Source organism: Elephas maximus, chromosome 3 (genome assembly GCF_024166365.1).
Source record: "Elephas maximus indicus isolate mEleMax1 chromosome 3, mEleMax1 primary haplotype, whole genome shotgun sequence".
NCBI lineage: Eukaryota > Metazoa > Chordata > Mammalia > Proboscidea > Elephantidae > Elephas > Elephas maximus.
The window spans coordinates 38,674,883-38,702,869 of NC_064821.1; the positions used below are offsets into that span (position 1 = coordinate 38,674,883).

Here is a 27,987-nt window from a genome sequence, read left to right on the forward strand (position 1 = left end):
GACGAGGAACCAGAGCCCTCCCTGGCTCCCCACTTGCTCCCTGCCCTCCCAACCCTCATCCTTCGTTATTAACAGGAGGCCCTTGTTTAGGAGTGATGGACGGAGCGGGAGGGAGGGTGCACTGTGTTTACCCATCGGCCACTTGGTGGGGAGGGCCTGGGTGGCAGGGGAGGCTGCCGGGCAGGGAGGAGCACCTGCCCCAATGCTAGAAGACTGGCACACAATAAGTGCCAAATCAATGCTTGTTCATCTATTGGGTAAGACTCAAGATCTCTGTCCACCTGGCAGATGCTGACCCCACACTGCACTGGAGCCCAGCTGCCAGCGGGCAGACATGTCCCAGCCTCCGGCCCCATAGTGGAGGGTGGACAGAGGTGGACAGTGCAGGGCAGAAGGGCTACCTGGGCTGGAGGGAACTAGAGGCAAAAGGCCAGGAAGCCACTCTGAGGGAGACATTTGTGCCAAGAGCTGATGGTCAGTCCCAGGTAGGGGGCATGGCCAGGGCAGAGGACCCGAGGTGCGGGTGCATTCGATGCAAGGGAGGTGCAGCCAGGGGGTGGCGCAGCTGGAGCCAAAGGCATGAGGGTGAGGGGCAGTGGGGGCTGGGCCACAGGGATGTTTTGGGTGGTGGGAGCCAAGGCAGGTTTGAAGCGGGACACCTGAGCAACGTGTTTGGGCTCTGCAGGCCCCTCCAGCCCCATCTCTCTCTGCACTGTGGGCCCTTGCCTGGGCTACAGCTGCCCCCGGGTGCACCATCCCCTTTGGATGGCTCACTCCCCCTCACCTAATGAGGTTAGAGCCCTCCTCTGGCCTTCACAGTGCCCTGAGTGTCCCCCATCAGCTCTGACCATGAGGCACAGCCACACCAGGTTATGTGGGTTATGTGGTTGCCTTCTCTGCCAGACTGAGCCCCACCATCTTGTTCCCCAACATGTGTCCAGTACCATGCACTCAGCTGGGATGGATGGATGGATGATGAGTGAGTGGGTGCGTGGCTGGATGGCTGGCTGGGTGGAGGATGGCTGGATGGATTGGTGAGTGGATGAGTGGACAGATGGGTGGATGGATAGATGGACAGGTGAATGAATGGGTGGGTGGATGGATGAATGGGTAGGTAGGTGAGGTGAATGGGTGGCTGAGTGAATGGATGGATGGATGAACCCACCTGGGGAGCCTCTCTGGCGTGGCAGCTTGCAGCAGAGGTCACTATGCGGAATTGATAAGAGAATACAGGTGAAGCTCCTGGTAGATGTTTGCTGTACATTCCCTGTCCCCTTTACCCCACATGAGATGAAAGGAGGTGAACAGGAAGGGCTCACTCCAGCCTCCTCTCTCTGTCCCTCTTGCTCTCAGGCTCCTCCCCACCCCAGGGCCTTTGCACAAGATGTGTCCTCTGCCTGGAGCACTCCTCCTCCTACTCTTTACCTACTGACCCCCACCTACCCGAACTTACTGGTAACCCCTCAGGCTGGGCCCAGCCCAGTGAGCTGTGGCCCACCACCTGCAGAGGGAGACTGAAGCATTTCATCAAACCTTCCCAGGAAGGGCCAGACCACCACCGCTCTTGGGGTCTCTGGAGGGAGCTGGGGGCAGTGACAGGCACACGATATCCTCGGGGAAAGGGACTGATATCACCATTGCCGTTGGTCGTCATGGTGCTGGGTATGCCCTCAGGGACCCTCACTCCCTGAGCCTTCTTGTCTGTCTTTGCCACTGGGTTGGAACAATCACTATTTCTTTGAGCTGCGGCCACCACCTGTCTGTGGTGGTTGCATGTTCCTCCCATACTGAAAGCTATGCCATTGGTATTTCAAATATCAGCAGGGTCATTCATGGTGAACAAGTTTCAGCAGAGCTTCCAGTAAGACTAGAAGGAAAGGCCTGACGATCTACTTACGAAAATCAGCCAGTGAAAACCCTATGGATCACAACAGAATATTGTCTGTTATAGTGCTGGGGGAAACCCTGGTGGCGTAGTGGTTAAGTGCTACAACTGCAAACCAAGAGGTCGGCAGTTCGAATCTGCCAGGCACTCCTTGGAAACTCTATCGGGCAGTTCTACTCTGTCCTATAGGGTCACTATGAGTTGGAATCGACTCGACGGCAGTGGGTTATAGTGCTGGGAGATGCACTCCATAGGATGAAAGACACTCAAAATACACAGTGGCCACAACCATGAACTCAAGCATACCAGTGATCATGAAGATGACACAGGATCAGGTAACTTTGCATGCTGTCGTGCCTGGGGTCGCAATGAGTCAGAGATGACTCACTGGCTACTAACAACAGAGCCGTGGAGTTCTAAAGAATCATAGAATCACAGGGCCATGGGGCCATGGGACACAGAGCCACTGGAGTAAAGAATCACAGGCTTATGACATCATGGAGCACTAGAGTCATGGAACCAGAAAATTCAGAGGTAGGGCGGACTTCAGGTGCGGCTGGATCCCGGGCACAAAACAATGGCTGTCGGAACGTGTGTCTCTTTCTCCCTCAGCTCAGCTGTCTTAGAGCCACAGGGCCACAGAGTGTCAAACCATAGACCATGGAGTCTTAGCCCCACTGGACCCAGAAGACAACAGAACCATAGAACCACAGGGTGGTGGAACCCACAGGATCCCAGGAGGATGGAGCCATAGCAGTAGGGGACACCACGTCTAAGATGCCACCGGGATGGAGTCTCAGAATGGACCCCAACAGAACCACCCTCTCGGCCACACCCCACCCGTCAGCTGTCTGAGAGGAGGCTCCTGGGGCCACAGCAGCCACAAGGAGCTACCCCCCTTCCTCTCTGGGCAGCCACGGGAGAAGAGGACCATGTCACGGCCACCGCCTGAGTCAACCAGCCGCTGGATGCTCCGCATATCCCCATGCCAGGGCCAAGTGAGGCTGTCCAGTACCAGCAGACAGTGCCAACCTCCGCCGGCGCGCCGGGACGCCCTGTGCTCAGCAACAAGTGGAAAAAGAGGCAATGAGTTACTTTTGCATACATGTCTTTAAAGGCCAACAGCAACACAGTGGAGGGGAGGCCGGACTCCGGCCGTCTGCCCGGCACCTCCCTCAGCGCCCACCGCCCTCCCTCATCCACAGCCCAGTTCAGATTCCTCCAGTGTGTGGTGAGCAGACACATTTGTGTGTGAGCGAGCTCCCCCAGGATAGCTAGGCTGTTTTAGAGAGGGGAAACTGAGGCCTGGAGCATGGACAGCGACACACAGGAGCAGAGCTGAGACTTGAACCCAGGCCTGTTGGATGCTTGTCAGCACCTAGCCCCTACCTCCTGGATCCCAACTGTTTGTGTCCAGATGTGGTGCAGTGCCACAGCGGGTAACGTCAGCCTCAGTTTCCTCTCTTTTCTGAGCCCAGACAAGTCTTGTTCATGGGACTGCTGTGGGGACGAACTGGGATCACAGCGAGTGTGCAGCAGACAGGACAGGACCAGATGTTGCTGTTGTGGAACAACCCTGGCCCCACACCTTGCCCCACCCCATCTTATAGAGAGGAGAAGAGCAATGGGGGTACTGACCCTCCTGAGACACCTGCCCCCATGAGGGCTGCTCTCATCTGCAGAGTAACAAGAAATGGAATGAAGGGAATGTGGTGGCTCGATACCTGAAAAGACCAGAGGTAGGGCAGTCTTCAGGTATGGCTGGATCCAGTGACCCAAATGATGGCTGTGGGGAATTTGTGTCTCTCTCTCCCTCAGCTCCGCTGCCTTCCTCTTCTTTTTATTGTGGTAAAATTCACATAACATAAAATTCACCGTTTAACCATTTTAAAGTGTACAACTCAGTGGCATTTAGAACATTCACCATGTTGTGCAACTACCACCTCTGTCTAGTTCCAGAACATTCTCACTCCCCACTCCAAAGGAAACCCTATACCCATTAGCAGTCATTCTTCATTTCTCCTCCCCTAGCATTGGCAACTACTTTTTGTCCCTCTGGCTTTGCTCGTTTCAGACATTTCGTATAAACGGAATCATACGTTATGTGGCCTTTTGTGTCTGGCTTCTTTCACTGAGCGTAATGTTTTCAAGGTTCACCCACAGCTAGTTTCAGAGCGTCATTCCTTTTTATGACTGAGTAATATTCCACTGTGTGGCTGGACATCCTGTTTATCCATCATCTGCTGATGGACACTTGGGTTATTTCCGCCTTTGGGCTATTGCGAAAAGTGCTGCAATGAACATTGGTGGACAGGTTTCTATCTGAGCCCCAGTTTCATTTCTCTTGGGTTATATACCTAGGAGTGGAATTGCTGGGTCATATGGTAATTCTGGAAACCCTGGTGGCATGCTGGTTAAGAGCTACGGCTGCAAACCAACAGGTCAGCAGTTTGAATCCTCCAGGTGCTCCTTGGAAACCCCATGGGGCAGTTTTATTCTGTCATATAGGGTTGCTTTGAGTCGGAGTCGACGGCAGTGGGTTTTGTTTTGTTTTGTTTTTTAATGGTAATTCTGTGTTTAACTTATGAGGAACTGACAGTTTTCCACAATGAATACAGCATTTTACATTCCCACCGTTAATGCACGAGTGTTCTAATTTTTCCACATCCTCACCAACACTTATTATTTTCTGTTTATTTTATTTTATTATTAGTATGGCCATCCTTTTGGGTGTGAAGTGGAATCTCACTGTGGTTTTGATTCCCTAATCAGGGGTCTTCTTGCTCCCTGAGGTGCCAAAGATGGGCCAACTGTGCCAGGCTTAAATCTCCCAGCCCCAAGTCCAGCAGAAGCAGAACAGCAAAGATCTCAAGGCTGACTTTCATTGGCCCAGCTCGGGCCCCACCCCCATCCCTGAGCCAATCACAGTTATCAGTGCATAGAACGCTCCTGTGGGCCAGGCCCAGTGCCTGAGTCAGCCTCTGGGGCTGGAGGAGGGGGCCAGCCCCTCCTGGACCACCCAGATGCCAGTAAGGCAAACATAGTGGAGCCAAGACTGAATCACCCGACCCAGACTCCTGCCTCAGGGGGTTTCCGGTACCACTGGACTGCTGGGCCTGACTGGCTTTCAGGGGGTGACCCAGGCTCCGTGCCAAGCCTCTGCCCTCCACTTCTGTCTCCAAAGGGCTGCGTTTGAGGCCGCTTTACTGCCCTTGCCTGCTGGGGTGCCTCCAAGGCCAGTGGGGGCCCACCCTACTCTTCTGGCCTCCTGACCTCCCCTGGGTACCAGGCAACCTTGAACATGGAAAGGAAACAGACTTTGTCTGGAAGCCACCAGCCTGTTATTTCCAAACAGCCTGCAGGAGTGGAGGTGCCAGCAGCCCATGGGAGGGGCTTCCTCAACCTGTTGCTGGTTCCTAGTCTGCTTGGCGATGTCCAGCTCCTGGTCCCCAGCCCCCCTGCAAGTCTGAAGGAATGAAATGGGGAAATACGGAATAACAGGGAAGAGTCTGCTTTGGAGCAGCAACTAGGACCATTAATGATATCTGGGAGGAAGGGAGGGAAGGAGGCCCTGACACAGGAACAAACAGAAGTCCAAAGAGATTGAGACATTTGCTCCGGACAACACAGTAACTGAGAGGCATATCTGATTTCAAATGTCTCCTACCTTTGTGTGTGTATGGGTGTAACCATCACCACCATCTATTTCCAAAACTTTTTCACCACCCCAGACACTCTACCCTTTAGCGGTCACTGCCCATTTCTACTTTCCCCAAGCCTTAGGCAACCAATAATCTACTTTCTGTCTCTATGGATTTGCCTGTCCTGGGCATTTCATATAAATAGAATCACACAATACATGGTCTTTTGAGTCTGGCTTCTTTCACTCAGCATAATATTTTCAAGGTTCATCCATGTTGTAGCATGTATCAGAGCTTCATTCTTTTTTATGGCTGAGTGATATTCCATTGTATGGACACAGCCCACACGTCCATCAGCAGATGAATATTCCATTGTATGGACACAGCCCACATGTCCATCAGCAGATGAATATTCCATTGTATGGACACAGCCCACATGTCCATCAGCAGATGAATGAATAAATTTTGTTTATTCATTCATCTGCTGATGGACATGTGGGCTGTGTCCGTCTTTTGGCTATTGTCAGTAGTGCTGCACTGAACATTTGGGTACACATTTTTGTTTGAACATCTGTTTTTTTTCATTGCTCTTGGGTATTGAGACTGTGGTGAAATTAGTTCCTTTATGTGGCCTTTTTCTTGCCTCTTTGGAAAACAGTTTAAGAGATTTTTCTTCTAAACCCTGAGGAGTTATTTTTGCTCAGTTTTCTACCCCAGAGAGTTTGTTACCTTTATCCAGGGTTGACTGACATTTCTTGGGTGTTATGGATTGAATTGTGTTCTCCCCAAAATGTGTGTCAATTTGGCTACTCCATGATTCGCAGTATGGTGTGATTGTCCACCGTTTTGTCATCTGATGTGATTTTCCTGTGTGTTGTAAATCCTACCTCTCTGATGTTAATGAGGTGGGATTAGCGGCAGTTATGTTAATAAGGCAGGACTCAATCTACAAGATTAGGTTGTGTCTTCAATCAATCTCTTTTGAGGTATAAAAGAAGTAAGCAGAGAGACATGGAGACTTTATACCACCAAGAAACAAGAGCCGGGAGAATAGCGCAACTTTTGAACATGGGGTCTCTGTGCTGAGAAGCTCCTAGTCCAGGGGAAGATTGATGACAAGGACCTTCACCCAGAGTCAACAGAGAGAGAAAGCCTTCCTCTGGAGCTAGCATCCTGAATTTGGACTTCTAGCCTCCTAGACTGTGAGAGAATAAATTTCCGTTGGTTAGAGTCATCCACTCCTGGTATTTCTGGTACAGCAGCACTAGATAACTAAGACACTGGGTGAACTGTAAAACAGCTTGATGGTTTGATACTTTTTGTCTGACTCTGGGCTGCAGTCTGCCCTGTGATTGGTCTATTTTATGCACCTTACAGGGATTAGTCAGTATACCATAGACTATGCACATGAAGTGACTATAGTCCACGCTGGAGCCCTGGTGGTGTAGAGGTTAAGAAGTTGGCTGCTAACTAAAAGGTTGGCAGTTCAGATCCACCAGCCACTCCTTGGAAACTCTATGGGGCAGTTCTACTCTGTCCTATAGGGTTGCTATGAGTTGGAACTAACTTGACAGCACCTAACAACAACAACAACGTGGTCCACTGAGGGGATTTGTCAGCCCTGCTAGAAGGGCTATGCCTTGAAATTGACAGGGAATTTGCTTACATATGCTATCAACCCCACAGACATTTCTAAAAGAAAAAAAGGAGGAAAGACAAGAAAGGATAAAAGAGAGAAGAAAGAAGAAGCAGAGAAAGAGGAAGAACCTCCTGAAAGAGCTGTAAAATGGCTCAAGGGCTGTAACACTAAAGACAGCGAGAGTTCCTGAGGGGTCCCTGCAGCAGAGCCTGTGGCAACAGGCCCAGGAGGGGCCCTGTGGCAGAGTCAGCATTGATGGCAGAAATCTGCTGCTAAGAATGCAGCTAAGAGAGATGAACAAAGCTGCCACACTGGCTATGAGCTGGGTCAGTTAGCAGTGGAGAGGCTGACGACAGGGAGACTGAAGGCAAAGAGGCCTGAGTGACCGACCGAGAGGGGCATGCATGGCCAAGAGAAGGCCTCTCCTCAAGGGGCTGAGAGGAGGATTGGATGGCTGGGGGGCAGGGGGCATGCATGGCAGAGAGAAGGGCCTGCCTGCTTGCACGGCTGAGAAGAGCTAAGAGAGCTGTCCTAAAATGAAGAACGGAGGGATGTGCTCTCCGCTTCAGAGGAGCTTTCCAGACTTCGCCTACATGCTTCCAAATCCTGATCCCAAGCTGTACCCTGTTAACTTCCCTAATAAACCACTTAACTGTAAGTATAGCTTGTGAGCTCTGTGACCCATTGTAGCAAATTGCTGAACCCAAACAGGAGGAGAAGAGTGCTGAGGGGAGGGGCAGTGGCCGGTGTCAGAGATGGAGTGGTACAGCAGCTGGGAGAATGTGGAAATCTGAGAGACATTTGACCTCCACCTCCTAGGAAATGGCTTTGTGCCGATTCTTTTATTTGAAATTATTCACGTAGATATTCAGGAGTTAATTCTATGTTTAACCTTTTGAGGAACTGCTGGACTGTTTTCCACAGTGGCTGCACCCTTTTACATTCCCGTGAAGGTTCCAATTTCTCCGTATCCTTGCCAACACTTGTTTTCTATTTTTCTGATAATAGCCATGCTAGGAAACGCCAAGTTCTTAACCCACATGTTGAGCTGTGGCCTCCCCCTACAAATTACTGGGATCAGAGGAGCTGATATTTATTCAACCCGGTTCCCACCCTACCCTGATTCGAAACAACCAGCTTGCCTCCTGGACTGGAAGGCTCAGACCACCAGATCTTGTCCACAGTATTCTAGCTGGGTCAGATGAGGGGAGGTTGTTGTCGGAATAATGGTGACTCCTTGTTATGGATTGAATTGTGTCTCCCCCTCAAAATATGTTATGGAATCCCACTTGTAGATAAGGCCTCTGGGTAACACAAATGGTTTGCACTCTACTACTAAAGGTTGGTGGTTTGAACACACCTAGCGGCACCAGGTTCCGCTGGTATTCATAAGGTTTTCACTGGCTAGTTCTCTTCAGAAGTAGACTGCTGGGTCCTTCTTCCGAGTCTGTCTTAGTCTGGAAGCTCCGCTGAAACTTGTTCTCCATGAGCGACCCTGCTGGTATTTGACTATTGGTGCCATAGCTTCCAACATCACAGCAACATGCAAGGCCCACAGTGTGACAAACTGATAGACACCTGAGGGGAATTAGAGTATACCAGAAAGATGTTCACCTGTTTTATTGACTACACAAAGGCATTCGACTGTGTGGATCATAACAAATTATGGATAACGCTTTGAAGAATGGGAACCTGTGCATGGATTAAGAGGCAGTCGTTTCAAGAGAACAAGGGGATATTGGGTGTTTTAAAGTCAGGAACGGTGTGTGTCAGGGTTGTATTCTTTCACCATACTTATCCAATCTGTATGCTGAACAAATAATCTGAGAAGCTGGGCTATATGAAGAATGCGGCATGAGGATTGGAGGAAGACTCATTAACAACCTGTGTTATGCCGATGACACAACCTTGCCTGCTGAAAGTGAAGAGGACTTGAAGCACTTACTGATGAAGTTCAAAGACCATAGCCTTCAGTATGGGCTACACCTCATCATAAAGAAAACAAAAGTCCTCACAACTGGACCAGTAAGCAACCTTCAAGACAAATGAAGAAAAGGCTAAAGTTGTCAAGGATTTCGTTTTACTTGGATTCACAATCAACACCCATGGAAGCAGCAGTCAAGAAATCAAAAGATGCATTGCATTGGGCAAAACTGCTGCAAAAGACCTCTTTAAAGTGTTGAAGAGCAAAGATGTCACCTTGAAGACTAAGGTGTGCCCGACCCGAGCCATGGTGTTTTCAATCGCCACGTATGCATGTGAGAGCTGGATGATGAGTAAGGAAGACAAAAGAAAAATTGATGCCTTTGAGTTGTGTCTTTGGCAAAGAATATCGAATCGACCATGGACTGCCAAAAGAACGAACAAATCTGTCTTGGAAGAAGTACAACCAGAATGCTCCTTAGAAGCAAGGATGGCGAGACTATGGACATGTTATCAGGAGGGATCAGTCCCTGGAAAAGGACATCATTCTTGGTAAAGTAGAGGGCCAGCAAAAAAAAGCAAGACGTTCAAAGAGAGGGATTGACACGGTGGCTACAACAATGGGCTCAAGCATAACAATGATTCTGAGGATGGCACAGGACCGGGAAGTGTTTCATTCTGTTGTACATAGGTTCGCTATGAGTTGACACCAACTCAATGGCACCTGACAACAACAACAGCTGCACCATGGAACAAAGGCCTGCGACCTGCTTCTGTAATTATAGGCAAGAAAACCCTTTGGGGCAGTTCTACACTGTAACACATACAGTCACCATGAGGCGGAATAGACTCAATAGCAACTGGTTTGACTTTTTGATTTATACCTGTGGGTGTGACCCAGTTGGGACATAGAGTTTTGTTTGTTATGTTAATGAGATCATACCCGAACAGGATGGGTTCTAAATTTAATCATTTCTCAGTTACAAAGTGAGCAGATTAGACACAGAGACACACACACAGGGAAAAAAAGACACCATGTGAGGATCAACTATAACCCAAGGAAGCAAGGAACACCCAGGGGCCGCCAAAAAGGAAGGAATTGATACAGCAGAGACTCTGGTTTGGACTTTTAGCCTCCAGAACTGTGAGACAATAAATTCCTGTTCTTTAAAGCCATCCATCAGTAAGTGCTTCAAGTACTCTTTGCTTTCAGCAAGCAGGCTGTGTCATCTGCATACCCAGGTTGTTAATTAGTCTTCATCCAGTCTTGATGCTTCGATCTTCTTCATATAGTCAGCTTCTCAGATTATTTTCTTGGCATACTTATTGAAGGGATACAACCCTGATGCATACTTTTTCTGATTTTAAACCATGCAGTATCCCCTTGTTCTGTTCAATCAACTGCCTCTTAGTTTATGTACAGGTTCCGCATGAGCACAATCAAGTGTTCTGGAATTCCCATTCTTCACAATGTTATCCGTAGTTTAGTATGATCCACATAGTCGAATGCCTTCGCATAGTCAATGAAACACAGGTAAACATCTTTCTGGTATTCTCTACTTTGAGAGACTTGAAGCACTTACTGATGAAGATCAAAGATCACAGCCTTCAGTATGGATTACATCTCAACCTAAAGAAAACAAAAATCCTCAAACTGGACCAATAAGCAACATCGTGATAAATGGAGAAAAGATTGAGGTTGTCAAGGATTTCATTTTACTTGGATCTACCATCAGTGGTCATGGAAGCAGCAGTCAAAAGAGCAAACAATGTATTTCACTGGGCAAATCTGCACAAGACCTCTTTCGAGGATTAAAAAGCAAAGATGTCACTTTGAGAGCTACAATGCACCTGACTCAAGCCATGTGTGATGGTTAAGGTTGTGTGTTAACTTGGCTGGGCCATGATTCTCAGTGGTTTTGCAATCATATGGTGTTATGATCACTTCAATGATGAGATTTGATATGATGTGATCACCTCCAAGATGGGATCTGCTGTGAGTAGCCAGTAAGTTAAAACGGTGTTTCCTTGGGCATGTGGCCTGCATTGAATATAAGTGGACATTTTGGCAAGGCTTGTGGCTATTTGGCTGCTCCGGATCCTGCAGCTGGCTCCTGTTCATCTGACCTCTGGTTCTTGGGACTTGAGGTAGCAGCTTACCTGTGGTCTTGGCTGCTGATCTTGGGATAAATTGATCTTTGCGTGCCGATCTTGGGTTCACAAGCCACTGAAGCTACATGACTCAGGAGAAGCCTCCATCCTGACCTACAGACTTAGGATGTTCCAGTCTGTACAACCGTGTGAGCCATTTCCTATATATAAATCTCAATATGTATATATTTATATGCTTTGCTGGTTTTGCTTCTCTCGAGAACCCAGCCTAAGACACTATGGTATTTTCAATCACCTCATATGCATGTGAAAGCTGCACAATGAATAAGGAAGACCAAAGAAGAATTGATGCATTTGAATTATGGTGTTGGTGAAGAATATTGAATATGCCATGGACTACCAGAAGAATTAACAACTCTGTCTTGGAGCAAGTACAACCAGAATGCTCCTTAGAAAGAAGTGAGGCCCTCGAGACTTCGTCTCACGTACTTTGAACATGTTATCAGAGGAACCAGTCCCTGCAGAAGTACACCATGCTTGGTAAAGTGGAAGGTCTGTGGAAAAGAGGAAGACCCTCAGTGAGATTGATTGACATGGTGGGTGCAAGAATGGGCTCAAGCATAATGATTGTGAGGATGGCACAAGGCCAGGCAGCATTAAGTTCTGTTGTATATAGGTTTGCTATGAGTCGGAACTGACTCAACAGCACCTAACAACAATAAAAACAAAGTCACCTACTTGTGGTATTTGTGGTAAAGTAGCCCTAGGTAACTAAAACCAAATACCAAACTAAATCCATTGCCATAGTGTTGATTCTGACTCATGGCAACCCTATAGGACAGAGTAGAACTGCCCCATGGGGTATCCAAGGCTGTAATCTTTATGAGAGCAGACTGCCGCATCTTTCCCCCACAGAGAGGCTGGTGGGCTTGAACTGCCAACCTTTCGATTAGCAGCCAAGTGCTTAACCACTGCACCACCAGGGCTCCTTCTAGGTAACAGCCAGCCAGTATTCTCAAAGCTAGCCCTGGCTTCCTCAGGCTCAGTGTTATGGATTGAATTCTGTCCCCCGAAAAATATGTGATGTAAATCCTAACCACTGTGCCTGTGGATGGGATCCCATTTGGGAATAGGGTTTTCTTTGTTATGTTAATGAGGATGTATCAGTAAAAAAAAAAAAGTATAGGAGGAATCCTAAATTTAATGAAAAAACCAGAAGAGACACAAACAGACCGACAGACACACACGAGGGGAAGAGACAATCCATGTGAGGATGGTTTAAAAGCCAGGGAACCAAGGAACACGTAGAGCTGCTGACAAGGAAGGAATCGACGTAGTTGAGACCCTGATTTGGACTGTCATCCTCCAGAACCGAGAAACAATAAAGGCCTGTTCTTGAAAGCCCCCCGCTTGTGGTATTTCTGTTACGGCAGCCCTAGAAGACTAAGATGCTTCTTGAGGCGGGTGCTTTGATTCTGCCAATTGTACAGATGGAAAACTGAGGCCTGAAAACAGGAAATCTCTTGTCCAAGGTCTCAGGGGCAGAAGCAGGATTTGGACCCAGACAGCCTGACCTGGGTTGAAAGTCGGCAACACATACCTCTGCCTACCCTTCACCCCACTGTGTTCTCTGGGGAGACATGGGGTGCAGAAGTTGGCCCTGCTGACCTTGGCCCTGTTCCTGAACAGGTTTCTCAGCATGTCCCGAAGGCTGGCGGGAGTCCGGGGCCTGTTTTTCTGCTCAGTGCTGGGTTGGAACGGGTGCGGTGCGGCCCGGTCCTGGTGACTATTTTCGTAACTTTTACAGCTTCAGCCAGGATGCAAACACAGAACCACCCTGCCCCCCAGACCTGGCCGGGCTGCAGCCAGTGGGGCCACACGGAGCTGGCTGGGGGTAGCGCCTTGGGCGTGGGGCCGCCCCAAGCCACACAGTGCCGGGGCTCCAGCCAGCTCCACATCTGGACTCTTCGGCTTGGGCCTCATTTCCAACTGGAAAACAAGGGACTGGGGATCGGAAAATCGTGGGTCCCCGCCCTGTTTGCACAGCTCAGAGGTTGGGGTCAAGGACCTGGCTGTGCCCTGCAGCCTCTCCCCAGGAAACCCCGTCAGGCTTGGCGTCAAAGGCCCTGTTCGTCCTCGACGTCCAGCCCAGTCCAGACACCTCCGGTATCACAGCCAAGTGTGCTCGCAATGCCCCAACTTCTCTCCAGGTCTTTCTCAACTCATGGAAACGACCCTACTGTTCATTCAGAGCCTGCCGGAGACCTGAAAGTATCCAACACTCCTCCTGGGCCCTCATGCCGCACGTCCATTACGTCAGCAGGTCTTGTCCTCCAAAACATTCAAATCCAACCGCATCTCCCCACCCGTGGCCCTATCCTGGTTCCGGCCCTTCTGACTTCTGCCTGGATGCTGCCCTCACAGCCTCCCCGCCACGGCAGCCACAGGGGATGTCTCCAAATCATAAATCAGACTGCGTCCCTCCTCTGTTCACACACCCTCCATAGTTCCCCATTGCTCTTGGAACAAAATCTACCTCCTCACTGCAGCCTGCAAGGTCCCAGGTGATCTAACCTGGGCCTGCCCCTTCAACCCGCCCCCCCACCCCCACTCACTCTGCTCCAGCCACATGGGCCTCCTCCCTGTTCCTCCAATAGCCAAGCCACGCCCTACCTCAGGGCCTTTGCAATGCTCTTCCTCCATATTTATGTGTGTGGCGACTTTCTGTCACTCAGGTCTCAGCTTAAATGTCACCGCCTTGTGAGGCCTCCCTGAGCAAAAATGCTTTCACCCAAGCACTCTTCATTTTTTCAAATTATTTTCTCTGTGTTTTCATGAGGGAGGGGCTGTAGTTTACTCCTAGCACATAGTAGGTGCTCAGGGTAGACAACTGTGGGGCTCTGTCTTCTTGGTGACAAAGGGACATATCAGCCTCCAATATAAGGTTTGAGAAGCCTCTCCCCCTTCCAGCTCCCCAAACCCCCTGCCCCAGCCATGAACTGGGATTTATAGGCCGGAACCTCCCCCTCAGTAAATGCCAGCATGAGCAGAGCTGTGATGGGCAGTGCACAGGCAGCTGGGGGCAGTCAGGAGGAGGGACTGCCTGAAAGAAGGTTAAGAATCAGCCAGCTAAGACCACAAAGGGTGCTCTGGGTGGGGGTCAGTGTGGGCAAGGCCTGGAGGCAACAGAGAACAAGACAGAATCCAGGAACTGGGTGTGGTGGGGGCCGGCTCACATGGAGGGAGGCTGCTGAGGAGCTTAGACTGTCTCCAGGGGCTGTGGGGAGCCATGGGGGTATATAAGCAGAGGCCCATCGAGCTGTGACATCACACCCTGTGTGGCCCTGGGAGGCTCCCACCCCAGACTGCAGGGCCCTGTGGGCCGCCAAGCTGGGAGTGTCTCAGGGCCACTTTATATGAATTCCTTTGGAGAGCCGTCTCCAACCAGCCAGGCTACCCAGCGTCCCTGCCACCGTAGGCCTCAGGGAGGTCCAGTCATCTGCCAGAGTCTCCGGGCCCCAGGGACCACGCTGACAGCACCGGGCTCTGCCTGGACCTGCAGCCACCCCCCAGGACAGCCCTGCCCCTCTCCCTGGCCCTTGGTGGATACAGAAGCCCTCTCTCCTTATTCCTCTGGAATTTTCCTCGCAGACCCTGCCAACGCCTCCAGGAACATATTAAAAGAAAATGTTTCCAGTTCGAGCAGGGCTGTTTTACGGCTCTCCGGGCCCAGGAATCTGACCACAGAGTGGAAAGGCCTCATCACACAGCTCCTCCAGCTCGGATCCGGCCCACCCCTCCCCTACCCTCCTGGGGGGCTCTGGTTCTGTCGGGTTTTCTAGCCAAGCAGAGTGTCCCCAGTCGTCCCCTCCAAATGATAGTAGTTCCTTAGAAAAATAGAGACTTGGGGCTAAAGGCTAGAGTGGGTGCACTTTCAATCATTTAGTCATTCAACAAATGTCTGCTGAGCCCACAGTGTGGCCACTTCTGTACTGGGTGCTGGAGACACAGCAGGACAAGTGGGACCTGTCATTGCCCTTGAGGAGCTCGAGGTTGGGTGGAGGAGGGTGGGGCTCTGCACTGCTCCCATTTCTCATGGCTGAAAACTGAGGCCAGAGAAGGCAGTAGCTTGCCCCAAACCACACAGTTGGTGCTATTCCAAAGTGGGGATGTCCATGACAATATTGGTGGATGGAGAAACACAGGGATTCTCTTTGAAGAGCCCTAGCCATAGAAGCCACCTCACACCAAGTAGAACCAAAAAACCAGCTGCTATCAAGTCAATTCCAATTCATGGCAGCCATGTGTGACACAGAGTAGAGCTGCTCCATAGAGTTATCCTGGCTGTAAGTTTTGCAGAAGCAGATTGCCAGATCTTTGTACCGTGGCACCCACTGGGTGGGTTCGAACTGCCAACCTTTTGGTTAGTGATCAAGCACAAACCATTTGCACTATCCAGGGACCTCAAGTAGAATGAGGCACCTCCCCAAAATCTGCTGATGTGCCCCAGGACATGATGGTGGTCCGCCCCTCCCTGGTTTACCCCTGAGGAAATATTCCTGCCCAAACCCATTGGTATAGGCAGGTCTCAGACCTGGGTGGCCAGCCGCCACCCTCCCCACTGACCAGAGTCTGGGGAAGCCAGGCCTGCGGTCAGCTCGGAGCCTGTGGTCAGCCCAGTATGTGGGCCTCAAAGCAATTCTCTCAGCTCATCTTGTACTTGGATACCTCAGGTGGGCGGTGCCAGGGTCTTGGTCTGGCCGTTGTTGCACCATTCCTCTGTATGACGTATTCACATTGTTCATGATGACAATTTCAAATGTTCTCAAAAGGAGAGAGAATTGTACAACAGCCCCCACTATGTTTCTCTCTCTCAGACCCTATGATTATCAAAAGTCACTCAGTTGCTTCATCTACCTCTTTGCCTTTTTTTGGGGGGGGGGTCTTTTTATCTTAAACAGCTTTATTAAGCTATAAACCAGTTGCCATGAGTCAGTCCTGACTCATGGCAACCACATGTGTGTCAGAGTAGAGCTGTGCTCTTCAGGGTTTTCCATAGCTGATTTCTCAGAAGTAAATTGCCAGGTCTTTCTTCCAAGGAGCCTCTGGGTGGACTTGAACCTCCAACATTTCCATTAGTAGTTGTGGTGGTTTGAACACAGCCAGAGATGCCTTGGAAGAAAGACCTGGCGATCTCCTTCCAAAAGGTCACTGTCATTGAAAACCCTATGGAGTATAGTTCTCCTCTGAAACACAAGGGGTCGTTATGAGTTGAAGTCGACTTGATGGCAACTGGTTTGGTTTTTTGGTTTTGATTGAGATATAGTCCACATATGATACAATTCACCCATTTAAAGAACATAATTCAATGGTTTTTAGTATATTCAGTACGTTGGGAAACCGCCACCACTATAATTCCGTAACCTTTTCATCACCTTGAAAGGAAAGGCCCAGGAGCAGTCACTTCCCATCTCCTCCCCAGCCCCTGGCAATCACTGGTCTGCTTTCCTTCTCTGTGGAGTTGCCTGTTCTGGACATATCATGTCAACAGAATCATACACTCCGTGGTCTTTTGTGACTGGCTTCTTTTACTCAACATAATGTCTTCAAGGTTACCCTCTTAATTTTGAATTTAATTTTACTGAAATATTTTAAAGCCATTTCAGGCCTTGTGTCATTTTCGATTTCTCTACTACTTACACGTCTCCAAAACCATGGGGATTTTTGTACACAACCACAATGAGTTATTCATATTTCAATTTCTCCAGCTGTCTCAAAGTGACTATGTACACTCAGAGTGTTAGAACCAGGTTCCAAAAAAGTCCCCATGTGATTGTCAGGTCCCTTCAGTCTCGCTTTATCCCCCTCTTTTTTTTGTTTTACACATTGTTAACCTGTGGCTGAATCTGGGCCTCTTGGCCCAAAGAAGGTCCCCCAGGCTGACTTCAGCTGGCTGGCTCCTCCTGGGCTGGTTAACCAGTTCCTCTGTCCCCCGTATTTCCTGTCAACTGGTATTTACCTCTAAACCAGGGGTCAGCAAACTTTTCCTGCAAAAAAGCAGATAATAAATATTTTTTGGCTTTTCAGGCCAGATGGTCTCTGTTACAATTACTCAGCTCTGCTCTTGTAGCACAAAGTCACCTGGGACAATATGCAAGCAAGTGGGCGTGGCTGTATGCAAATAAAACTTTATTTATAAAACCCAGTGTGAGCAGCCAGAGTTGATATGTAAATGAATGGGAGTGGCTGTGTATGAAGAAAACTTTATTTACAAGGTCCCTGGGTAGCGCATACATTTTGTTCTTGACTACTGACATAAAGGTTGGTGGTTTGAACCCATCCAGCAGCAACACAGAAGACAAGCCTGGTCATCTGCTTCCATAAATATTACAGTCAAGGAAAAAAAAAAATTTTTTTTTTACAAAAATAGTGAAAGCAGCAGGGACAATATGTAAGCAAATGGGTGTCGCTATTGTTGATAAAACTATATTTACAAAAACCAGCGAGAGTAGCCAGAGAAAATATGTGAATGAATGGACGTGACTGTGTGTCAGTATAAATTTATTGATAAAAACCAGTGAGAGCAGCCAGAGACAATATGGAAATGAATGGTGTGACTGTGTGCTCATAAAACTTTATTTACAAAAACAGGCTTGAACTGGACTTGGCCTGAAGGCTCCAGTTTGCTAACCCCTACTCTAGAGGTTGATTAGTTTCAGGTTAAGCTTTTGGGCAAGAAAACTTCAGAAGTGGTATTGCGAGTGTTGGTTTTCACTGCCTGGGAGACATACGATGTGTTTGTCCCACTTGAGGTGACACTAACACTGATTAGTGCATTGGGGGTGGCAGATGAGGGCCCCCACTGTAAACTCCCCGTCAACTGTTGGTTTCATCCATTAACGGGTTGTTCTTTGAGTCCATGATGTCATCAAGGGCTGCTAGCGGCAAATTTCCAATGCCGTCGTCCCTTCAACGGTATGGAATCCTCCTATAAAGAAGAACTTGCCTCCCTCAACCACTGAGGTTTGGTGGTCCTGAAATGCAGTGTCTTCATGGCTAATTTTCAGAGAATGGAGTCGAAGTCCCGGTTACCTCCAGCGGTAGACCACAACTTAAAAAAAAGTTTCTAGAAAAGTTAACACACGCAGTTAATTAACAGAACCAAAGTGGTGATGGTTGTACAACATGGTGAATGTAACTAATGTCATTGTGTCTCTTTTCATTTTATAAAAATACCAGTCAGGTTGGATTAGGACCCACCCTACTCCAGTATGACCTCATATTAACCTAACTAATAACATTTGCAAAGACCCTATTTCCGAACAAGGTCAAGAACACATGTACAGGAGATTAGGACTTCAACATATTTGGGAGGAGTCTCTTAGGCTGGGTTCTGTAGAGACGCAAAACTAGTAAAGCTTATATATTGTTGTTAGGTGCCGTCGAGTCGGTTCCAACTCATAGCAACCCTATGCACAACAGAACAAAACACTGCCCAGTCCTGAGCCATCCTTACAATTGTTGTTATGCCTGAGCTCATTGTTCCAGCTACTGTGTCAGTCTACCTTGCTAAGGGTCTTCCTCTTTTCCACTGACCCTGTACTCTGCCAAGCATGATGTCCTCCTCCAGGGACTGATCGCTCCTGATAGCATGTCCAAAGTATGTGAGACTTAGTGTCACCATCCTTGCTTCTAAGGAGCATTCTGGTTGTACTTCTTCTAAGACAGATTTAAAAGCTTATATAGAGAGAACGAGAAATTTATATTAAGAAAATGACTCACATGGTTGTACAGGCTGGCAAATGCCAAGTCTGTGGGTCAGGCTGGAGGCTTCTCCTGACTCATGTAGCTGCAGGGGCTGGTGAACCCAAGATCAGCAGGTCCACAGGCTGCAAGGCCAATGAATCCCAATATGGGCAGACAGGACGGTAGGTGAACTGCTAGCTCAAGTCCCAAGAACTGGAAGTCAGACAAACAGGCGCCAACTTCAGGATTCAGAGCAAGAAAAGCCTGGGAGCTTTGCCCGAAAGCCCACCTATATTGGATGCAGGCCACAGCCCCAAAGAAATTCCCCTTCAACTGACTGGTAACTCACAGTAGATTCCATCATGGAGGTGATCACATGATATCGGATCTCATCATGGAAGTAATTACATCATTATGACTGCCAACCTATATAACTGCCAAACCACTGAGAATCATGGCCCAGCCAGGTTGACATACAACCTTAACCATCACAGTCCAACCCTTGTCAACTTGGCATCTTGTACATGTCTCCATAAAACATGCATATTCTCTGAATAAAGACAATTGTAAAGTCATACTTGCCCTTAACTTGATACAATTAACACGGGTACAACTGGAATTGTACTAGCCCTGTTTACATCAGGTATTTTATAAGTGAAGAAAACAAAAATATCTGATGCACACATACAAGGAAGAAATAATCATAACAATTATAGGCCTTGTTTTTGCAACTAGTCATGTGGTGGTAGCTGGTATTTAGAACTACCTTCTTCTACCACCCTTTCCATATTCCCTTTGCCCTCAGCAAGCACCTCAGTTAGTTGTGGTTTTTTGCCTGGCAGGGTGACCAAAACTTGCATTCCTGAAGGATCTGTGCCATTTGTAGTCATATTGGAATTGGATTGCTGTAGTTTTCCATTCATTCAATCCCAGGGCATGGTAGTACTAAGGGACGCTGTAAGGAATCTCCTGCATTCCAGACATACTCTTCTTTACCGCCAATACGTAATAGCAATCCTGTTTCCTCTTGGTAATCAGGATCAATCACACCAGCCAATATGGTAGCTCCCTTCTTTTCCTGTTGGTCCAGAGGCATAAGGAGCCTAAAGTGGCCAGGTGGCATTCATAGCTTCCAGTTCAATGGACTCAGTGATGTGTCTCCAGGTGGGAGCACTACTCCCTTTGGAGCTAAGACCTCTAGATCAGCAGATCATAGGGTCGCAGGGACAGGAAGCAAACATTTTGTGAGTGGGTCACTAGGGGTAATAGTGAGTGGTGCCATCCCCATTCCTATCCCTTGATTCTTGGACCCGTGAATCCTGGCTATGGGAGAAACAGCATCACATATTGCATGCTGGTTTAAAGCATATGCAGCCTCCTGGAGAACATTGCCCCCCCTGCAAGGTACCGCCACCTAAACAATGGTGCCATAATTGTATCTTTAGAAGGCTATTTCATTGTTCTATCAAGCCAGCTGCTTCAGGATGATGGGGAATATGGTAAGACCAGTGAATTCTATGAGCATGGGCCTATTGCTGCACTTCATTTGCTGTGAAGTGAGTTCCTTGATCCAAGACGAAGCTGTGTGGGATACTATGATGGTGGATAAGGCATTCTGTAAGTCCACAGATGGTAGTTTTGGCAGAATCATTGAGTGCAGGGACGGGAAGTCCGTACCCAAAGTGTCTGTTCCAGTAAGAACAAAACACTGCCCTCTCCATGATGGAAGCCATTCAATGCAATTAACCTGTCACAAGGTTACTGGCTGATCACCTCAAGGGATGGTGCCATATCAGGGACTCAGTGTTGGTCTCTGCTGCTGGCAGACTGGGTACTCAGCAGTGGCTGTAGCCAAGTCAGCCTTGGTAAGTGGAAGCCTATGTTGCCGAGTCCTCGCAGAACCTCCATCCCCGCCACCATGGCCACTTTGTTCATGACCCTATTGGGCAATAACGGGAGTGGCTGGGGAAAGAGGATGACCGGTTTCCAGAGAATGTGTCATCCTATCTATTTGATTGTTAAAATCCTTCTCTGCTGAGGTCACCCTTTGGTGAGCATTCACTTGAGACACAAATATTTTCACTCATTTGGCCCATTCAGAGAGGTCTGTCCACATAACTCCTTGTCTCCAACTTTCCAATCATGTTCCTTCCAAGTCCCTGACCATCCAGCCAAACCATTGGCCACAGCCCATGAATCAGTATACAGTCACGCATCTGGCCGTCTCTCCTTCCAAGCAAAGTGAACAACCAGGTGCATTGCTTGAAGTTCTGCCCATTTGGAGGATTTCCCTTCACCGCTGTCCAGGGAGGTCCCAGAAAGGGGCTGTAGTGCTGCCCCTGTCAACTTTTGAATGGTGCCTGCATATGGCGCAGAACCACCTATAAACCAGGCATGAGTTTTCTCTTCTTTAATCACTGATCATAAGGAACTCCCCATGAGGCCATACGTGCTGACTGGGAGATGGAAGGTAATGTGACAGGAATGGAGACCATGGGCATTTGGGCCACCTTCTTATGCATCTTACTTGTGCCTTCAGGTCCTTCTTGGGCCCAATCTCGTATATACTACTTCCATTTAATATGGAGTGGTGCTGTGCACGTCCAACTTTATGAGCCTGTGGGTCAGATGACACCCAGTTCATGATGGGCAGCTCAGGCTGCATGGCGACTTGGTGTGCCATGGTTAAGCATTCAGTCTCTACTAAGGCCTGATAACAAGCCGAAAGCTGTTTCTAAAAGGAGAGTAGTTATCTGCAGCGGGTAGAGAAGCTTTGCTCCCAAAGCCTAAGGGTCTGCACTGTGATTCACCAATGGGGCCTGCCAAAGACTCCAAGTAGCATCTCTACCTGCCACTGCCACTTCAAGCACCATGGGATCATCTGGATCATATGGCCCAAGGGACACAGCCACTTACACAGCAGACTTAACCTGTTGCAGAGCCTTCTCTTGGTCTGGGCCACACTCTAAATTAACAGCTTTTTGAGTCACTTGATAAATAGGCCCAATGAGGGATATGTTACCTCTAAAATACAAAGAGGTCCACTATGTATTTTCCTCCTTTGTAATTGTGGGAGGGGCCAGATGCAATAACTTACCCTTAACTTCAGAAGGAATATCTCAACACGTCCCACACCACTGGACCCCTAGAAATTTCACTGAGGTAAAGGCACCTGAATTTTTGTGGGATTAATTTCCCACCCTCTAGCATGCAAATGTTTTACCAGTAAGTCCAGAGTCATTGACGCTTCTTCCTTACTAGGTTCAATCAGGATGATGTCATCAATGTAATGGACCAGCGTGATGTCTTGTGGAAGGAAAAGGAGATCAAGGTCCCTGCAGACTGAATTATGACAGGGCTAGAGAGTTGATATAGGTCTGAGGTAGGACACTGAAAGTGTATTGCTGGCCTTGCCAGTTGAAGGCAAAATGCTTCTGATGGTCCTTCAAAACAGGTATGGAGAAAAAGGCATTAGCCAGATCAATAGCTGCATACCGGGTACCAGGAGATGTATTAATTTGCTCATGCAATGAAATTACATCTGGAACAGTGGCTACAATTGGAGTCACCACGTGGTTAAATTTTTGATAATCCACTGTTATTCTCCAAGATCCATCTGTTTTTTTGCACAGGTCAATAGTAGGCAAGTTGAATAGGGAAGTGGTAGGAGTCACCACCCCTGCATCCTTCAAGTCCTTGGTGATGGCAGTAATCTCTGCAATCCCTCCAGGTATGCTGTGTTACTTTTGGTTTACTATTTGCCTAGGTAGGGGCAGTTTTAATGGCTTCCGTTTGGTTTCTCCTAACATAATAGCTCTTACTCCATTTGTTAGGGATTCAATGTGGGAGTTCTGCCAGTTGCTGAGTATATCTATTCCAATTATATATTCTGGAATTGGGGAAATCACTACAGGATGAGTTCAGGGATCCACTGGACCTACGGTGAGATGGACATGAGCTAAGGCTCCATTAATAACCTGACCTCCATATGCACCCTCTCTGAATGGTGGGCCACAGTGATGTTTTGGATCTTTCGGAATTAATGTCAGCTCAGAGCAGTATCCAGTAATCCCCAAAAAGTCTGATTATTTCCTTTCCAAATGAAAAGACACTCTTGTAAAAGGCTTTAAATCTCTTTGCGGAAGGTTGGGAGAAAGGAAAACGCTATAAATTTTTAGCAGTGTAGTGGGGTCTTTCCTCAAGGGGAGCTGGCCTCCCCTTCATTCAAGGGGTTGTGGGTCTGTAAACTGGCTCAAGTCTGGGAATTGACTGAGGAGCTGTGACTCTCTATTCTGGCAACTCGAGTTAGATTGCTGTTCATTTGACCTAGAATCCTTTTGCTTGTACAGATCAAGCAAATATTTAGTAGATTTCCTATCTATTTCACTCCTAGGGACACCATGATTAAGTAGCCATTGCCATAAAAAAAAAAATTTATAAGTCCATATAAATTCAGACTATTCTAATTACTGCTTGACTCCGCTGTCTATTGTGGTAACCATGCCTACTTTGTCAACTGAGTGCCTCTACTTGGCCACAACCACCATGGGGTCCAATCAGCCCCATTGTAGTTAGATGTCTTAATTCAGTTAGGGCCGTTCCCACTGTCAAATCTGACTTACATAAAATAACAATCACAGCAGTCTTCAAGGATGCTGGGGGTCCTTTCACATGTTTGTTCCCCATGGTTGTGGTAAAAGGCGTGTCCTTCAAGCACTCCATGTGAGAGCCTATGGGCCTAACCAGATAAATCTATTCTAACATGCCAATTTCCCCAAGCCTGAATACCTTCTTCTACAGTATACCAAAGCAAGTCTAGTACTTCAACTTGATTTAGTGTAGGCCACTCTATAATCCATGCTTCAGTGACTCAACCAAACAAACTGTTAGATCCTTCCCTAACCTCTTGAGTGGAAACATTGAATGAAGAGTCTGTGCTCAGTGAGCCCATATCAATAAACTTAGGCTGATCTATCTTTACGTTCCTTGCACCATTATCCCACACTCTTAATAGCCATCCCTACACATATTCCCAAGTTTCTGTTTGTACATATTAGAAAAGTCAAGCAGTTCTTTTGGGATGTAGCATATCTCCTCCTGGATCATACTTTGTACTTTACCTTTCGGGACCCGCTGGAACTTAAGTCTAGTTATAGGTCTAGAAGCCAAAATGGATGGTGGGATGTGTTTTGAGGACATTCAGCATTGTCTTGTAAGGCAGCTGCCTCAGGCAATGATTCAGACAAAGGCTCTTCAGACACAGCTGGGTTAATCTCACTAGATGGGGGTGCAGGGGCTAACGGTTTTACTGGGGAAGGTGGCTTAGGCTACAAAGATGGAGTCATCTCTTCAGATGGGAGTGAGAGGGCTGGTTCTGTTGGAAGGAATGATTCAATGGAATTTAGGGGCTCAGTGTCCCCGACTTCCTGATTATCTGTCCATATGTCCCCATCCCAAGTTTCAGGATCCTATTTCTTCCCAATCAATGCCCTCACTTTAAGTTCAAGATTGCACTCAAGATTGCAAATGGAGTTGACATTATAATTCAGCCACTCTTATGATAAGACTCTGGGTTTGGTTTTTGGCAATATCAGCTCTGTTACTACAAGAAATAAGGCTTCCTTTCAAGGCACAAGTAGAAACTTCAAGGTCATTTATGTGGCGGTTGAGGTCTGACTCTGAAGCCCTGAGTTCATCTCTTTCTTTAACCTCTTCGTCTGGCAAAAGTAGGACCAACCAACCAGTTTCCTTATACTTCTCACTCTGCCAAAATTGTAGAAAGGTAGCAAACATGTGATCACCCAGAGCCTCGCCTACCGCTAATTCCTGATCTATGAGTGGTGATATTTTGCATATTTCTATTACCACCTCACTGCCATGGATTAGCAGTGCTCTTTTTACTGCTAGGAGCAGAGTTATCAACACAATTCAACCCCTGACAAACTCCTACATTGAGTCTCTCCCTGGGGATAAAGCAATCATAATGAGAAAGGCCAAATGGAAAACTCTGATACTGCCCCTCATTCCCAGATAAAGTAGTAAATCGCAAATAGTTGCCAATGGAGATTAGGCCACCATTGAAGCCTGAATGAACTTAAACATAACAACTATCACGAAGACGGCATGTTGTTATGTGCCGTCGAGTTGGTTCTGAGTTATGGCAACCAGATGTACAACAGAACGAAATAGTGCCTGGTCCTGCGCCATCCTCACTGTCTTTGCTGTGCTCGAGCCCGTTATTGCAGCCACCGTGTCAATCCATTTCATTGAGGTCTTCCTCTTTTTCACTGACCCTCTAATTTAGCAAGCATGATGTCCTTCTCCAGGGACTGGTTCCTCCTGATAGCATGTCCAAATTATGTGAGGTGAAGTCTCAACATCCTTGCCTCTAATGAGCATTCTGGCTGTAGTTCTTCCAAGACAGATTTGTTGGCTCTTTTGGCGGTCCGTTATATATTCAATATTCTTTGCCAACAGCATAATTCAAAGGCATCAATTCTTCTTTGGTCTACCTCACTCATTGTCTGGCTTTCATATGCATAACAAAAATCCTGACAACTGGACTAATAAGCAGTATCACAATAAACAGAAAATATTGAAGTTGTAAAAAATTTCATTTTACTTGGACCCACAATCAATGCCCATGGAAGCAGCAGTCAACAAATCAAAAGGTGCATTGCATTGGGCAAATCTGCTGCAAAGACCTCTTTAAAGTGTTAAAAAGCAAAGATGTCACTTTAAGGACTAAGGCACGCCTTACCCAAGGCCTGGTGCTTTCAATCGCCTCATATGCATGTGAAGATGGCATAGGACCAGGGAATGTTTCATTCTGTTATATGTAAAGTCATCGTGAGTGATTTTGGACTTCTACTTCCAGAACTATGAGAGAATAAACCTGTTATTTTCAGGCCTTCAACCCTGTTTGTTCAGGTTCAAACCCCTGCTGGGAATTTGCATTCCTACCCCAGATATACTGAATCAGAATCTACAGTTTAACAAGATCCCCAGGTGATCCTTATGTATATTAAATTTTGAGAACCACTGCTCTACTAGTGGTTCTCAGAACTGGTCCCTAACCAGCAGCATTAGCATTGTCTGGGAACTTGTTAGAAATGCAAATTTTCAGCAGGGGTTTGGAACACAAATGAATCGGTTCAAAAATAACTTTTTTTAAGCCACTTGGTTTGTGGTCACTTGTTACAGCAGCACAGGACACTCATACACTAGGGTTTCAATAGACGTGTAGTGGTTCGGTTTCAGTAGGTCTGATGGGTTTTAAACACCAACCTTTGGTCTCCTGGGCAGCAGTTTCTCTGGGCACCTCTGGGCAGTGATTTGTGGCTTATGCACTTGACTTTGGAAGGGCCAGAGCTGGTTTGCTTCCAGGTGCCCATGCACTGCTCCAATCTCCTTCTGGGAACCACTTCCTTTTTTTTCTGATAGAATACGCATAACATAAAATTCACCATTTTAACCATTTTAAAGTGAACAATTCAGTGGCATTCAGTACATTCACAGAGTTGTGCCATCAACACTATCTAGTTCCAGAACATTCTCATCACTCCAAAAGGAAACCTCATACCCATTTACTACCACAAATCTCCCTCCCTCCCGCAGCCCTGGCAATCTACTTTCTATGTGGATTTGCCTGTTCTGGACATTCATATAAACGGAATCACACACTATGTGACCTTTCGTGTCCGGCTTTTTTCACTCAGCATAACGTTTTTTCAAAGTTCATCTGCCTTGTAACATGTATCGGTGCTTTATTTGTTTTTATAGCTGAGTAATATTCCATTAAAACCCTGGTGGCACAGTGGTTAAGAGTTATAGCTGCTAACCAAAAGGTTGGCAGTTCGAATCCACCAGCTGCTCCTTGGAATCCCTATGGGACAGTTCTACTCTGTCCCATAGGGTCACTATGAGTTGGAATCAACTCATTGGCCACAGGTTCAGTTGTTAATATTCCATTGTTGATGGGCACTTGGGTTGTTTCCACCTTTTGGCTATTGTATGTTATGCTGCAATGAACGCTGGTGTACAAGTTTTTGTGTGGACATAGGTTCTCATTTCTCCTGGGTATATGCCTAAGAGTGAAATTGTTGGGGGCAGTGGTGGTTCAGTGGTAGAGTTCTCACCTGCCATGGGGGAGACCTGGGTTCAATTCCCAGCCAATGCACCTCATGGGCAGTCACCAGGTGTCTGTCAACGGAGGCTTGTTTGTTGCTAGGATGCTGAACAGGTTTCAGTGGAGCGTCCAGACTAAGATAGACTAGGAAGAAAGGCCTAGTGAATCTGCAGTTATTAGAAAGCACTGCTGCTGTAGCACTGTGGATGTATAGGTTTCAAAGCAAGGATGGAAGCAGGGAGACCAAGTAGGGGCTGTGCTAGGGTGGGGATTCCATGAGACATACAGCCCAGGAGACATGTGGATGGTTTAAATGTGCCAGGCACAGGAAAGATCTTGGCAGATTCTGTCTGTATTTCCTTTAACATTTTTGAGCATTTTTACTCTGCACTAGGCAAACACCTTCCTAACTGGAAAGATGCCTTTAAAATAATGTAATCCCTGGGTGCTCTGGATATGGGGGCATTGGCGGGTCAATGGTAAGTAGAATCCTCACCTTCCATGCAGGAGACCTGGGTTTGATTCCCGGCCAACGTATTTCATGTGCAGCTACCACCCATCTGTCAGTGGAGGCTCACATGTTGCTAGGATGCCAGACTGGTTTCAGCGGATCTTCCAGGCTAAGACAGACTAGGACGAATGAACTGCTGATCTACTTCTGCAAATAGGCCAATGAAAACCCTATGGATAATAAAAAATTATTAGAAAAGAAAACACAACAGTCCAATTCCCAACTGATCATAGAGATGGCACAAGAAGGGGCAGCATTTCGTTCCATTGTGCATAGCGTCGCCAACAACCACCACAACGGTGGCTCTATGTGTAACATTTTGAGAAACTGCCAAACTTTTCCACAGTGGCTGTACCATTTTACTTTCCCACCAGAAATGCACAAGGGTTCCCATTTCTCTCT

The 27,987-nt window shown here is 47.6% G+C and overlaps 1 protein-coding gene and 1 non-coding gene across 2 annotated transcripts in view; one reads left to right on the forward strand and one right to left on the reverse strand.

Moving 5' to 3' along the window:
• The window catches only part of FKBP8 (FKBP prolyl isomerase 8), a 281,109-nt gene that overhangs the window by 194,449 nt on the left and 58,673 nt on the right, over window positions 1-27,987 (reverse strand). The gene's annotated exons all lie outside the window — the stretch shown is intronic.
• TRNAG-GCC (transfer RNA glycine (anticodon GCC)) lies at window positions 27,055-27,125 on the forward strand. The gene has a single exon. It is a non-coding gene; the product is annotated as a tRNA-Gly (tRNA).